This window comes from Sciurus carolinensis, chromosome 11, assembly GCF_902686445.1.
Source record: "Sciurus carolinensis chromosome 11, mSciCar1.2, whole genome shotgun sequence".
NCBI classification, from domain to species: Eukaryota; Metazoa; Chordata; class Mammalia; order Rodentia; family Sciuridae; genus Sciurus; species Sciurus carolinensis.
In genome coordinates this window covers 89,979,332-89,996,243 of record NC_062223.1, presented here as the reverse complement: position 1 = coordinate 89,996,243, position 16,912 = coordinate 89,979,332, and the positions used below count along the sequence as shown (strand labels likewise).

The 16,912-nt window shown below is 35.1% G+C and overlaps 1 long non-coding RNA gene across 1 annotated transcript in view; it reads right to left on the bottom strand.

Moving 5' to 3' along the window:
• The window catches only part of LOC124958604 (uncharacterized), a 146,553-nt gene that overhangs the window by 46,289 nt on the left and 83,352 nt on the right, over positions 1 to 16,912 (bottom strand). The window contains exon 4 of the long non-coding RNA XR_007103919.1: positions 307 to 400. This is a non-coding gene — a long non-coding RNA (uncharacterized LOC124958604). The remainder of the gene's footprint in view (positions 1 to 306; positions 401 to 16,912) is intronic.

Genomic DNA, 16,912 nt, shown 5'->3' with positions numbered 1-16,912 from the left:
TATACAAATAGAAACAAGAGTAATTACATGGAATCAGAAGTGTGACTAGAAGATACCATTGCAGGCATCTCACAGGAGAGAAGTTTTTTGTCTTGGTGTCAGGCTCCAGTTCCCTTTGATAATATTCAGTTGGTCATTGGCCCAAACTCACACCACAGTTCTCTTTTTCTATCTTTAGTGTCTGATCAAACTTTTTAAAAGCCCAGTCTTTAATGTGTGTATTAGTCAGGGTTCTCCAGAGAAACAGCTCAGTAGGATTATGAAAGAGAGAGAGGGAGAGAGATTGATTCTGAGGAATTTACTTACATAATTATGGAGGCTGAGAAATTCCCAAATCTGCCATCTGCAAGCTGGAAGACCAGGAACACTGGCTACGTAGTTCTATTACACACTTGAAGACCTGGGAACCAGGGAAGACAAGGATTGTAAAGTCCTATCCAAATCTGGAGACTGGAGAAACAGGAGTTTTGAATTCCCAGGGCAGGAGAAGATAAATATTTCATCTTAAGCGAAGAACAAATTCACTCTCACTCCATATTTTCAACTCTCAAAAGATTGATGATGTCCACACTACAAGGTATTTTCAACTCTCAAAGGTTAGATGATGTCCACCCTACATGGTGAGGGCAATGTTTACTCTGTCTGTGACTTGACTCAAATGCTAATTTCTTCCAGAAACACATTCACAGACACACCAAGAAATAATGTTGTATCAGTATTTGGTAATATTTTTCCTTAAGCCAGTCAAATTGACACATAAAATTAAGCATCATAATATTTGCTATTAAATTATCTATTTCTTCTATATTTTAAAGACATTTTTTGTCAAAGAATGGAGTATAGCTGAGTGTGATGACACACGCCTGCAATTTCAGCTACTCCAGAGGCTGAGGCAGGAGAATGGCAAGTTTGAGACCAGCCTCAGAAACTTAGTGACTCAAAAATTAAAAAGGGATGGGGTAGACCACCCCGTACTGAAAAACAAAATTGCATTTGTTATTGAATATGTTTGATTCAATTTCATGAGGAGATATACCCAGATACAAGTTTTATTTATTCCAAATTTCAGTCACTTTGCTCTCTCACTGTTTTATTTAAATTTTATATTTTATTGGCCTTTTCAGGTGACAATTTTGGAATTAATTTTCCTAATAAACTTATTTTCAATTATATGAATTTCAAATTTATTGATTCTAGTATGATGCTTAAATTTTGCAAAAAGTGTAATTACTTTATATTCTAAATTGACGTTATGAATATTATTTCTTTATCTTAGCTTTTTATTCATTAATAATGAATACATTTAAAATACACATTTTCTACTGCTAATTGTGTTAGCTGCTTCTCATGAGTAGGGTTTCAAGTATTTGAGTTTTGTCTTTTATAGGAACAAGGTAATATTTGGTTTTAATTCAATTATAATATCTAAGGGATACCTAAATGAGTAATTATTAATTTCAAATACTTATGTCCTGTTATGATTTATTTCTAATATATTCCTTTTCTTTGTGAAAATTCTTTTAAAACCTCTATGTTTGAAAAGAATTATGTTCATTTTATAGCCAAATATATAATTATTTGTTAGTTATGTAAACATATATATATATATACACACACACATATATATATACACATATATATATATAAGCACACACATGTGTATATATATATAAACACATATATGTACATTGGAGAGAAGAAATAAAGCATCTATTATGCACCACTGACTACTATAGGTACTGCAATGAAGTAGAGAACAAAACAGATGAAAAGTCCCTGACTCTAAGAAGTTTACATTCTAATTTGAGAAAAAAACATAATCATAAATGAATATATCATGTTATGAAAAATAAACTTCGTGAGACTAAAATATTTAATAACAAATTTCTAAGTATAAAAATGTATAAATTTATTCTCCAAATGAAATACTAAATGATACAAATGGTAGCACTAATTATTTATCAGGTCATTCTTATAATTTCACAATAATTTATTCATTTAGAAATTGGTGGCGGTGTCTTTTGATTTGTTCAGATGTGATATATTTTGTCATGCCACCTTGTGATAGGTTGTGTTAGCAGTCTTATTGAACATCCCCATTAAAGGTACAGCCTCAACAAGTGAAAACAGTGTCTGAACTGTTATTGATGGTGCTGAATCCTGAGTTTCTTCTGAAACACATTTACATTTAAAATATTTTTCTAGTCCATTAGTGTCATCTGAGATTTTAGTATATTAAATCACTCTACTTTTGACTAAATGAGGGAAATCATTTGTCAAATTATGTTAAATGATGAAGATGATTTATTACATCACTTAAATAGTTACCTCAACTTTCTTAAACTTTTTCTTTACTAATAATTCATAGTGATCTGCATGTTTCTCTGGGGCAATCTCAATAAATGAAAGATAAGTAAAATTTTATTGTGTCTTTCAAGTTTGTCATTTTACCAAAAGCATACTTTACCTTTTATTTTTCAGTTTTTTAAAATTACTGCATTATAGTTGTACATATGGTGGGATTTGTTGTTACACATTAGGACACGCACACAATATACAGTATCGGTTGGCCAGTATCACTCCCCAGCACTTCTCCCTCTCTCTTCTCCCCTCCCCTGGTCCCTTTCCTCTATTCCATTGATTTCCCTTCAAAAGCTCATTTTCATATAAATTGTGAAGAAACCTAAGTCTCTTAGAATTATTACTTCATTTATTTCAAATGGTGTACTGTGTTATTCCATTTGTAGAGTTTCTCTTCTTTTTCATGAATTCTGTTTTGTTTTATGTATTCAATCACTGTAACTATTTATTGAATTAAGCTACCATCTTCATTACTGATACTTCCATGCTTCAGTTTCTAGATCCTCAGACATATTATTTAATTTTCTTTAATATTTACATGTTGACTAGAGGCATATGAGAAAAGCATATGAGAGAAGATGATTAAAATAATTTACTAATTATTGTCTCATCCAGAGAAGCTTTTATTTGAAGACAATGCCAAGGAAATTTGCAAAATTTTGGCTGGAACTTCAGTCTTTCTTGAATATTATACTGCACCATCTGTACAAAAATTTAATAGTTTTCAAAGTTCTTGATAATCCCTTCCTCAGTCATAAATAATAAAACTAAATATGTTACTTTGATAATGTTCCTATTAGTTCATAGGATCAAAATAAAATATAAAAATAAATTCAAAGTCATGATTTAAAAATTTTAACTGAATTCCTAAAATGAATGAAACAGTTGAACAATTGACCTATTATTGATGATGAAAGAATTTTAAAAAATATTCTTGAAGTATAACACACATGCAAAAAATGTATAAATTATATTTATAACTCTATAAATTTTTACAACAGAATGACTGTTAGTGACATTGTTTGGAAGCCTTCCCTGACTAATAAGAAACAGAAACTGTACCTCAATGTCTCCCAGCAGTTCTTCATTTTTCTTTGTAACACTCATCACCATCTGCCACATCTGCATGCTAAAAATAGTCACCCAAGTCTACATGCTTCCCCTCATTTACTGTCTTGCTTCTTAAGTTTTCAAAAATTAATTTTACCTCTTCAATACTAATATGGTGGGCTGGGGATATAGCTCAGTTGGTAGAGTGCTTGCCTTGCATGCACAAGGCCCTGGGTTCAATCCCCAGCACTGCAAAAAAAAAAAAAAAAAAAAAAATATATATATATATATATATATATACTAATATGGTCACATTGTTTTATTGCTGTTGATGGTGGTGGTTTTATAAAGGGGATTTTTTTCCATATGACCTGAGACTAATGTAATTGTGATAAGCAAAAAGATTAATTAATACCCAAAATTATAATGTACAATTTTATAGACTCATGTTTGTTATCTCAGGAGGCCACAGAAATCCCTAGGGCATTAGATCCCCCTCACACTCAGAGCACACTCTTGTAACTAGCCTGAATATGGTTAGCTGTGAAACTAATCTGAAGATTGTTTAAAGATTGTATTTTAGGTAGAACACCAGTTCATCAATAAACAATTGGAAAATAAGCATTGTATAACCACAACACAGGTCAAAAAGTTCACAATTATCTTTACTCTAGAGTGAGATCATATTCATTTTCTGATCATGTTTATTTTCCTTAGCCCTAGACTAGAATTTTGTCTTTTATGGAAAACTCTAGATGTTCTAGTTGTTTTTCCCTGATCCAGTTATTGTTTTTGCATAGCAAATCACACTAAATTTAGTGGTGTAGAACAATAGCCACTTGACGATGCTTGTGTATTCTGTGGATCAATAATATTAAAACGGCAAAGCAAGAACAGTTTGACCTTGACCTTGATTCATGATATGTGGGAGCTACAAGTAGAGATGCTCAAAATATGGAGGCAGCCTGAAAGTTGAAATCTGAAACCATCTGAAGACTCAGTCACATTTTTGATATTTGACTCGTAGTCTGCTAAAACACTCGCTGGCCCTCTTTATCAGAGTTCTTCCTTGTGTTCTCTTCATTTGACTACTTAGGCTTCGCCAAAACCTGGTTGCTGGGTTCCAAAAGTGAATTCAGCAAGAGAAGGAGGTAGAATATATATATTGCCTTTTATATCCTTGCTTTGATAGCATCACTCCACTCACCACCACACATCCACCCAGAATCAAGAGGCAACGCCTCCAATGGAGTATCAGAGTCACAGTGTTAGAACAGCATGCATGATTTATTGCAGCCAGGATTTTAAAATACAATCTGCCTACAGTCCTCTCTCTGACCACAGCAATGGATATCGCACATGAAAATGTTCATGTCCTCTCTCTTCAAAACCTTCAGATCTCATCCTACCACTGCATTAGCTCAAAGTCCAGGATTTTACCATCTTAATTAGGTCCAGATATGACTAAAACTCCAGAGGTGTGGGCCCTCAGCTACAGTTCCTTGAATGCTGTTGCTTTTGATTTGAAAACCAGTGATACAAAAAGACATGTCAGACACCCTTGCACCCAACATCCTGTGGAAGAATAGGCACAGGATAATTGTTATAGATATTCTCATTTAAAAAGGGGAAAACAAAAGGAATACAATGGTTACTACTCCACAGTAATTCTAATTCACACATTGTTGGTTTCTTTTAGGGCTTCAGTTATACTACTTGGGAAATGTTTTCAGTGGTTCTTGGTTCGGCTTCTGAGTCTTCTTTCTTTTCCATAATATATAGCCTGTGTTTGTAACTGAAGAATCTCCTCAATCTACCCTCTGGATATTGACTGGAATTTGAAATTTCACAAGGCTTTTTTCACTTTGTACTCTTTCTTTTTCTATCTAAAATGATTTATCTTGCCCAGCACCATGGCGCACGTCTGTAATCCCAGCAATTTAGGAGGAGAATTTAAGTTCAAAGCCAGCCTCAGCAACTTAGTGAGGCCCTAAGCAACTCAGCAAGACCCCTGCCTCTACATAAAATATTTAAAAGATCTGGAGATGTAGCATAGTGGTTAAACGCCTCTGGGTTCAATCCCTAGTACTAAAAAAAAATAAATCTTGTGGGGTTTTTTTGTATCAATTTATAAGTCACATCATTAGACAAAAGCAACACCTCAAAATCTCTTTGACATAAGAGGTTTTCTACCTTAGCACCCCAGGAAATTCCTGTAGGAAGATGCCTTTAAAATTCTTAGAAATGGCCGAGTGCAGTAACGCTCTTTAGCCAATACTCCTAGTGACTCAGGAGGCTGGGACAGTAGGATCACAAGTTGAAGGTCAGCCTCAGTAACTTAGCAAGACCCTGTTTCAAAATCAAAAAAAAAAAAAATTACAGAAAGAAAGGGAGCTGGGTTTAAGCATCCCTATATTAAATCCCCAGTTCCAAAAAAATAAAAAAAAATGGAATTGTTGCTGTGGAAGATCTTTAATCAGAGGTCCTTTTATCTATCTGGAAATTTCTATAGGACATCACTTTATGCATTTTGGGGATTTTTTTTTTTTTTTTTTTTTTTTTGCGGTGCTAGGGATAGAACTCAGGGACTTGTGCTTGCAATGCAAGCACTCTACCGACTGAGCTATCTCCCCAGCCCCATTTTGGGGATCTTAATGAAGGATCCCATAGTCCTACCCTAATTTTGAGCTATGATTGGAGTTCATGTCTTTAAATTGGAAATGTTTGACATCTGCAGAAGATGGGAATGAGGTTTGTGGGGATTTCAATTGTTTGCAGTACTGGAATTGAACCCAGAGGTGCTCTACTCCAGACCTTTTTATGTTTTATTTTGAGACAGGGTCTCACTAAATTTCTGATGCTGGCCTTGAACTTGTAATCTGCCTGCCTTAGCTTCCTGAGTATCCGGAATTGCAGGTGTCTGCCACTGTCCCTGGCAAGATTCAGTTTTATTTTCGAACCTATACAGTCCTGTCTCTTTAAGATCTAACATTTTCTTTCTTTAGTTCATCTCTCATCTCTCGAGTTTATCATGAGAGAGAAAGCAAGATGTTAGTTTCAATAGTCTTCCTAGAAATCTCCTGTTATAGATAATGATAAAGTTTATTAGGTATGGCTCTTATGTTCCACATTGCCACAGGTGTCAATATTGCTAACTTTCTGCTACTAGTAGCAAGGATTCCCCATTCTCCCAGCTGCCAATAAAATATTTCTTTATTCCATGCCCACACTGTTGCTTCCTCAAAACTCTCTTGTCTTCACTAACACTATTTTTGAAGTCCTTTTGGCCTTTACACACTGCTCTCTCCCAAAATCGGTAATGATTTTAGTTTTTTGTTATGTTGCACCCAACTTCTGTTGCCCAAATTCTTCCACTTATTCCTTTGCTACATAACAAATGACCCCAAATTTAGTAACCCAAAACAATCACCATTTTATTATCCTCATGGATTCTGTAGGTTCACAATTCAGAAAAGTCACCATTAGGATAGGCTATTTCTACTCTAGGATGCCTGAAGCTTCAGATCATAAGACTAGGAATGACTCAATCGCAGACAAGTTTGGAAACTGTGTATTCACTCATGCACTTGTCTGGTGCTCTTACTGGCAAGCAGCTGGGATCTCAAATCTATAAATGAATTGAGCCCTTGGGTATGGATGATTCAGGTTTTCTCCTACACAGTGACTGAGGTCTAAGAGTGAAAGACCCGGAAGAATGAGGATGAAGCAGTACCAAGATTTAGAAGTCAAATGGCATCACACAGTTGTCGTAAGCCCAAACAGTTTCAGGAAATGTCATGTTTTAAGAAGAGCATGAATGATGGGAAATATTTTTCTGACTATCTTTAGAAAATATACTTATGAACAATAATGTTTTCAAATTAAAGATACCATAATTCCAAGGGTTAAATTTGTAGGAATCTCCAGAAAGAGGTGCCACATACAAATTACAAAATTTGAGAAGAGCTTACTAGAGATTGTTGACAAATATTTGACAAGGGTTTAAGGAAATTATGAAAAATAGGGCATGACTCTCTTACTGCTCTTAACTCGGAAAGAGTACACCTGGTTTTGAATCATACTACAGACTTTATTTTATGCCTTACTCCTTTGTTCGATAGGATAGTTGTGAGATTCATCTGTGTTACATGTAGCTCAAGTACACTTATTTTCAATATTGTATAGAACTCTTTTTTATGTATACAATTCATTTCTCTATTTCCCTGTTGATAGACAATTGGTCTAGGTTTGTCCATGATTTGCATATGTACATAGATTTTCTGGGTCATATATCAGGAGTAGAATGACTGAACACAGATCATATATGTCTTCAGTTTTACTGGATGATAGCAAGACATTTTCCAGCATAATTGAATCAATTTATAGTCCCACCAAATAAAATGAGAGTGTATTTTGGTTGGTCCACATCCTTGACAACAGTATTGTTTGTCTTTTCTATTTTTGCTTATCACTCTGGTAAAGTGATTTGGTTTAATTTTTTTCCTGGTAACTCATGAGATTGTATATTTTTAAATGTGCATTGGTCATTTGATCTTCCTGTTTAGACAGTTCAAATCTTCTGTTTAATATTCTATTTTTCCATCTTACTCTTCTTACTTTGTCAGATGTCATTATGTACTCTGGGTACAAGCCCTCTTCTAGTTTTATGTGTTGCAAATATATTTTTCTATCTTTTTATTTCCTTAAGATATTAGTCCTTAACTTTATGGTTAGTTTTGTTCTCCTTTTTTTTTTCTTTTTTCAATTGGCTCTAATCAGTTATACACGACAGTATAGTGCATTTTGACACATCATACACAGTATAACTTCTTATTTTGGTTGTACATGGTATAGAGTTACACAGGTCGTGCAGTCATACATGCACATAAGGTAATAATGTTGGATTCATTCTACTATCATTCTTTTTTTTATTGTAAACAAATGGGATACATGTTGTTTCTCTATACATGGAGTAAAGGCATACCATTTGTGTAATCATACATTTAGATAGGGTAATGTTGTTTGATTCTTCTGTTATTTTTTCCCTCCCCCCCCACCCCTCCCACCCCTCTTTTCCCTCTACACAGTCCTTCCTTCCTCCATTCTTACCATCCTCCTTAATCCTAACCCTAAACCTAACCCTAAACCTAACACTAACCCCTCCCACTCCCCACTATGTGTCATCATCCGCTTATCAGCAAGATCATTCGTCCTTTGGTTTTTTGAGATTGGCTTATCTCACTTAGCATGATATTTTCCAATTTCATCCATTTGCCTGCAAATGCCATAATTTTATCATTCTTTATGGCTGAGTAATATTCCATTGTATATATATACCACAGTTTCTTTATCCATTCATCAATTGAAGGGCATCTAGGTTGGTTCCCACTCTGGGTATTGTGAATTGAGCAGCTATGAACTTTGATGTGGCTGTATCTCTGTAGTATGCTGATTTTAAGTCTTTTGGGTATAGGCCACGGAGTAGGATAGCTGGGTCAAATGGTGGTTTCATTCCAAGTTTTCTAAGGAATCTCCACACTGCTTTCCAGAGTGGCTGCACTAATTGGAAGCCCCACCAGCAATGTATGAGCATACCTTTCTTCCCACATCCTTGCCAACACCTATTGTTCCTTGTTTTCTTGATAATTACCATTCTAATTGGGGTGAGATGGAATCTTAGGGTGGTTTTGATTTGCATTTCTCTTATTACTAGAGATGTGGAACATTTTTCATATGTTTGTTGATTGCTTGTAGATCTTCTTTTGTGAAGTGTCTGTTCATTTCCTTAGCCCATTTGTCGATTGGGTTATTTGTATTCTTGTTGTTGAGTTTTTTGAGTTCTTTATAGATTCTGGAGATTTGTGCTCTATCTGAAGTATGATTGAGAAAGATTTTCTCCCATTCTGTAGGCTCTTTCATCGCAATGCTGATAGTTTCCTTTGCTGAGGGAAAGTTTTTTAGTTTGAATCTATCCCAGTTATTGATTCTTGCTTTTATTTCTTCTACTATGGTAGTCCTGTTGAGGAAGTCTGGTCCTAAGCTGACATGTTGAAGAGTTGGACCTACTTTTTTTCTATCACCTGCATGGTCTCTTGTCTGATTCCAAGGTACTTAATCCATTTTGAGTTTAGTTTCATGCATGGTGAGAGATATGGTTTTAGTTTCATTCTGTTGCATATGGATTTCCAATTTTCCCAGCACCATTTGTTGAAGAGGCTATCTTTTCTCCATTGCATATTTTTGGCCCCTTTGTCTAATATGAGAAAATTGTATTTATTTGGGTTTGTGTCCATGTCCTCTATTCTGTACCATTGATCTACCTGTCTATTTTGGTACCAATACCATGCCGTTTTGTTACTATTGCTTTGTAGTAGAGTTGAATTTCTGGTATTGCGATACTCCCTGCTTCACTCTTCCTGCTAAGGATTGCTTTAGCTATTCTGGGTTTCTTATTCTTCCAGATGAATTTCATAATTGCTTGTTCTATTTCTGTGAGGTACATCATTGGGATTTTAATTGGAATTGCATTGAATCTGTATAGCACTTTTGGTAGTATGGCCATTTTAACAATATTAATTCTTCCTATCCAAGAACATAGGAGATCTTTCCATCTTGTAAGGTTTTCTTTAATTTCTTTCTTTAGTGTTCTGTAGTTCTCATTATAGAGGTCTTTCACCTCTTTTGTGAGATTGATTCCCAAGTATTTTATTTTTTTCGAGGCTATTGTGAATGGGGTAGTTTTCCTAATTTTTCTTTCCAGAGATTCATCACTTATGTATAAAGATGCATTAGATTTATGAGCATTGATCTTATATCCCGCTACTTTACTGAATTCACTTATGAGTTCTAAAAGTTTTCTGGTGGAATTTCCTGATTCCTCTAAGTATATAATCATATCATCAGCAAATAGGGATAGTTTGAATTCTTCTTTTCCTATTCGTATCCCTTTAATTTCTTTGGTCTGTCTAATTGCTCTGGCTACAGTTTCAAGGACAATTTTGAATAGAAGTGGTAAAAGGGGGCATCCCCGCCTTGTTCAAGTTTTTAGGGGGAATGCTTCCAGTTTTTCAACATTTAGAAATATATCAGGCATGGGCTTAGCATAGATGTCCTTTACAATGTTAAGAAATGTTCCCACATTCCGTATTTTTCCTAGTGTTTTGAGCATGAAGCGGTGCTGTATTTTATCAAATGCTTTTTCTGCATCTATTGAAATAATCCTGTGATTCTTGACTTTAAGTCTATTGATATCATGAATGACATTTATTGATTTCCTGATGTTGAACCAACCTTGCATCACTGGGATAAAACCCACTTGATCATGGTGCACTATCTTTTTAGTATGTTTTTGTATGTGATTTGCTAAAATTTTGTTGAGAATTTTTGCGTTGATGTTCATTATGGATATTGGTCTGAAATTTTCTTTCCTCAATGTGTCTCTGTCTGGTTTAGGTATCAGGGTGATATGGGCTTCATAGAATGATTTTGGGAGGGTTCCCTCCTCTTCTATTTCATGGAATACTTTGAAAAGTATTGGAATGAGCTCTTCTTTAAAGGTTTTGTAGAACTCGACTGAGAACCCATCTGGTCCTAGACTTTTCTTTGTTGATAGGCTTTGATGACTTCTTCTATTTCATTACCTGAAATTGGTCTATTTAAATTGTGTATGTCCTACTGGTTCAGTTTAGGCAATTCATATGTCTCTAGAAACCTGTTGATGTCTTTGAAATTTTCTATTTTGTTGGAGTATAGATTTTCAAAATAGCTTCTAATTATGTTTTGTATTTCAATCATGTCTGTTGTGATATTTCCTTGTTCATTCCAAATTTTAGTGATTTGGGTTTTCTCTCTCCTTGTCTTTGTTAGTGTGGCTAAGGGTTTATCAATTTTGTTTATTTTTTCGAAGAACCAAATATTTATTTTGTCAATTTTTTGTATTGTTTCTTTTGTTTCAATTTCATTGATTTCAGCTCTGAGTTTAACTATTTCCTGTCTTCTACTACTTTTGGTGTTGGTCTGTTCTTCTTTTTCTAGGGCTTTGAGCTGTAGTGTTAAGTCTTTTATTTGTTGATTTTTACTTCTTTTGTTGAATGCGCTGCATGAAATAAATCTTCCTCTAAGTACTGCTTTCATAGTGTCCCAGAGATTTTGATATGATCTATCTTTGTTCTCGTTTAATTCTAAGAATTTTTTTATTTCCCTCTTGATGTCTTCTGTTATCCACTCACCATATAATAATGTTTTATTTAATCTCCAGGTATTGGAGTAATTTCTGCTTTTTATTCTGTCATTTATTTCTAATTTCAATCCACTATGATCTGATAGAATACAATGTAGTATCTCTATCTTCTTGTATTTGCTAACAGTAGCTTTGTGGCATAAAATATGCTCTATTTTAGAGAAGGATCCATGTGCTGCTGAGAAGAAAGTGTATTTTTTCTTTGTTGGATTGTATATTCTATATATGTCTGTTAAGTCTAAATTGTTGATTGTGTTATTGAGATCTATGGTGTCTTTATTCAATTTTTGTTTGGAAGATCTATCCAGTGGTGAGAGAGTTGTGTTAAAATCACCTAGTATTATTGTGTTGTGGTCTATTTGATTTCTGGAATTGAGAAGGATTTATTTGATGTACATGTATGAGCCACTGTTTGGGGCATAGATATTTATGATTGTTATGTCTTGTTGATTTATGCTTCCCTTAAGCAGTATGTAATGACCTTCCTTATCCCTTCTATTTTTGGCTTGACGTCCACATTATCTGAAATGAGAATGGACACTCCCGCTTTTGTGCTGTGTCCGTGTGCATAGTATGTTTTTTCCCATCCTTTCACCTTTATTCTGTGGGTATCTCTTTCTATGAGATGAGTCTCTTGCAGGCAGCATATTGTTGGATTTTTCTTTTTAATCCAATCTGCCAGTCTATGTCTTTTGATTGATGAGTTCAGGCCATTAACATTTAGGATTATTATTGTGATATGATTTGTGTTCCCAATCATTTGACTCATTTTTATCTTTTGACATGATTTGGTTTCCCTTTATTTGGCTATTCCTTTAGGCTAGTTCCTCCCATTGCTGATTTGCATCATTGTTTTTCATCTCTTCCTCATGGAACATTTTGCTGAGAATGTTCTGTAATGCCGGCTTTCTTTTTGTAAATTCTTTTAGCTTTTGTTTATCATGGAAGGATTTTATTTCGTCATCAAATATGAAAGTAAGTTTTGCTGGGTATAAGATTCTTGGTTGGCATCCATTTTCTTTCAGAACTTGAAAAATGTTGTTCCAGGCCCTTCTAGTTTTTACTGTCTGGGATGAAAAATCTGCTGATAGTCTTATTGGTTTCCCCCTGAATGTAATTTGATTCTTTTTTCTCGCGGCATTTAAAATTCTGTCTTTATTTTATATGTTAGGTATTTTCATTATAATGTGCCTTGGTGTGGGTCTGTTGTAATTTTGTATATTTGGAGTCCTATAAGCCTCTTATACCTGGTTTTTCATTTCATTCTTCAGATCTGGGAAATTTTCTGATATTATTTCATTGAATAGATTGTTCATTCCTTTGGTTTGTTTCTCTGTACCTTCCTCAATCCCAGTAAAATTGGCCTTTTCATGATATCCCATAATTCTTGTAGATTCTGTTCATGATTTCTTACCATTTTCTCTGTTTGGTTAACTTTGTTTTCAAGATTAAATATTTTTTCTTCAATGTCTGAGGTTCTGTCTTCCAGGTGTTCTATCCTATTGGTTGTGCTTTCTATGGAGTTTTTAATTTGGTTTATTGTTTCCTTCATTTCAAGGATTTCTGTTTTTTTTTTCAGTATCTCTATCTCTTTATTGAAATGATCTCTTGCTTCCTGTATTTGCTCTTTTAACTATTGATTGGTGTGATCATTCAAAGCCTGCATTTGCTCTTTCATCTCATCATTTCCTTCTCTAATCATTTTAATTTTGTACATTCTAAACTCTCTTTCTGACATTTATTCTGCCATCCTGTCATTGGATTTTATTGATGTAGCTTTTAGGATTGTTTGGGACATTTTCTTCCCTTGTTTTCTCATATTGTTTAGGTATCTTACCCTTGGTAGTGAACCTCTGAGATATTGTAGATTTCCCAGATTGACTTATAGTGTCCCTGTAGATTTTCAATAACTCACCTCCTAGCCTTCAGTAGCCTGAAGTCTTGGCAAACTTGATAAGGCAGTGATCCACAAGGAAGCTGCCCCTCTCGGGGTGGTGGCCTTCAGGTGGGATACATTCCCTGCTAGTGGGTAGAGGTGCCTTCACTTGTTGACCAGTGGCAGCCAAAGGGGAACTAGACTGTGGACTGGGGCACTGCTGGTCCGGGCCTGGGTCACTGGTACTACTGCCCCAGTGGGAAAGCCTCGCCTGGCCGGGGAGACTCACCAGGTGGGGAAGTCTCACTGGGTAGCTCTCCTCTGAGAAATTCCCTTTGGTCCCTCCTCTGCAATATTCCCTGGGGTCTGGACCTGACGCCCGTGCCAGAGAGCCTCACCCAGTGGGAGAGCCTCACCTGGCATCTTGAGTTGGGCCCAAGTCTCTCAGTACCTCTTCTTCTTGAATCCCGAGTCCTGGAGCGAAATGAAATGCAGTCACCCTCTAGTCTGCCATCTTGAAAACCCCTCTCTATTTTGTATTTTATTTAGAGACAGGCTCTCACTGAGTTGCTTAGTACCTCACTTTTGCTGATTCTGGCTTTGAACTCACGATCTTGCTGCCTCGGCCTTCCGAGTTGCTGGGATTACAGGTGTGCGCCACTGTACCCAGCTTGAGTTGATTTTTGTGTAAGGTATAAGAATCTAATTTCATTCTGCATGTGGATAATCATTTTCCCCAGTGTCATTTGTTTAATAAGTCATCATTTTTGTGTATTCTTGGCACCTTTGTCAAAAATAAATTGGCCATAAATTTGTGGGTTTATTCCTAGGATTTCTATTCTACTCAATGAGTCGATGAGTTTTTTTTTATGCCAGTACCATGTTGATTTGATTACAACATTTTTATATATTTTGAAATCAGAGAGTGTGATGCCTGCCTCCAGCTTTGTTCTTTTCATGCAAGATTGTTTTGGCTATTTGTGATCTTTTGTGGCTCCATATGAATTTAAGAATTGTTTTTTCCTAATTCTGTGAAAAATAACATTGGAATTTTAATAGTGATGGCATTAAAATTTTAGTGTAGTAAATCCGGGTGGCATGACATGTCCATATTTATATTAAGTCTCTTCAAGGCAGTCTACTCTCTTCATATCATTCCCTTCAAAATTCTTTAATTTTCTGCCTACCGCTCAATTCCAAAACCACTTTCATAACTGAAGTATTCACATAATCTGACATTGCTTCCAGGTATGAGAATCTGCATTCATTTCTTTTTGCTGCTCGAACAAATTATAAACTTTGTGACAGCACAAACTTGCTATCTTACAGCCCCAAAGTTCAGAAATCTGAAATGATTTTCTTTGCTAAAATCAGTGTCAGAAATTTCTTCTGGAAACTCTAGGAGAGAGTGTTTCCTTGTGTTCTGCAGTTTCTAGAGGCCATCTGCTTCCTTAGCTTGTGGCCCCTCCTCAATCTTCAAAACCAAGTAGGATAGTGTCTTCGAAGCTCTCTTTGGTTCTGAATTTCTTGCTTCAGGTCTATGCACTCTCAGGTGTTCTGTTACTCTCAGGTAGCAACAGAGAGTGGACTAGAGAGCAAGGAAATAATGAGATGACCATTGTACTTGAGAAAAACACTCTGGTACCCGTGTTTATGTCTCACTCTCATGAAGAACCACTATGGCTAAGCAAAAAATGAACAGTAACTGAACCAGCACGGTAGATATGGGACTGAAGGAAAGGAGTTCAAAACATATCTAATGTGATTTTATGATTGATTAAAGACAATAAATTAGTAAAAACATGTCTACCAATCATTTGAATGATTAAGTTCATATCTAAGACAAAAATATGATTACAAGGACAATTGATTACATTATTAGAATACAATGTGAGCATCTGGCAATGTTTTGAGTAATGATAGTTGATTATATTGCAAGAAAATGTCATGGTTGATTAGTAAGAAATGATGGAAGTTTTTCATTACTAAAGCATCTCAAGGGAATTTCAAAGATTCTGAGTAAAGATTGCTTTTTTTGTGGCAATATAAGGCCTGAGTAGAAAGAAGGGTTTAATGAAGATCCTGAGAATGAAGTGGAGGTAACAGAAGAGATGAAATGAGAGGAAAATCAGTTATTTAGTGCCTACTCTTTGCTTGGCACTGAATTTTGCAAAAATTACATATAATTTTTAAAATCTCAATAATGGTTATTCAACTTTTATTGAGCATGGTATTTGTCTTCAAAAAATTGTGTATGCATTTATTATTTAATCTTCATACATACCTGGTATGGTCTGTATTCACTGTTAAAATCGCCATATTGAGCAGGAAGTAATTAAAGCTTTGAAAATTGACATCTTACCCAAAGTTACACAATAGAGAAAGAGAACTGGAAATTCAAACTCTCAGATTCTAACAAAGATTCTCTTATGGAAATAAAAGCAAGTTCCAACTCTCATTACCGATAAGCTGTTAACTTCTTGTAAGCAGTGGGATAATTAGCAGCTAAGGTGTAATACACAAAAAGCCAAAGCAAGAGACACAGAGTTGCATTCCCAAATAGCCACTTTCCAACTGTATGACACTGAGCTACCACTCTCACTGTGTCCTATTTTCCTCACCTGAAATTAGATTCATATTTTCCATTCAGTGGCCCATGAAGAAGTCAAATTACTCTTGCTTCTGTGATTATTTCTTATACCATTTCCCTCTGTGGGAGTCTTGCATTGCAATTGATCTTCTTTCTGTGCCATATCCCCCACAATAGATGGTGACCACCAAGGCTGAAGTATGATTTGGTTTGCAAAAACTCAGATTGTAGGTTCTAAAGCAACTTCTAGATCATAAAGTCCATTAATGTACTGTAACTGATGGTGTACACTATTTTTTGCCCAAACTATAAGTGTATTCAACTATGAAAGAGAAATTCTATTTGTTGAGCCACTGTTGAAGGTACATTTTACTTTGTACAATGGAGAAATTACACTGAAAAAAAGGCAATAGAATTTTTTCTCTGTGAGTGAGATTTAAAAAATGCTAATGTGTGTGAAAGACAATGAAAAGTAGATCATTCCAGGACTTTGAGATAGTTTCATATTCTGCAATTAGTTATAGAAACTAGAAAAAAAAAAAAAAAGACAGGAAGTTTTCCTGGAGTGAACCCAAAGTAATTCAACATTCAAAAACTTTTTTCTTCCTGAATTCCCCCAAAATGAATTGTTTATCTTATTTAGAAATTTAATTTAATTTAACAACAGCTGCTAGAGACATGGAAGTAGCAGGTGGAGTTTTAAAGGTAAACACCAAGGCACAGAAAGCTTTTCTGTGGGAGAATCACACTCTGTGACAAGCTTTGAAAAGCAATATCTTTCTTCAGTTGAAGTGTA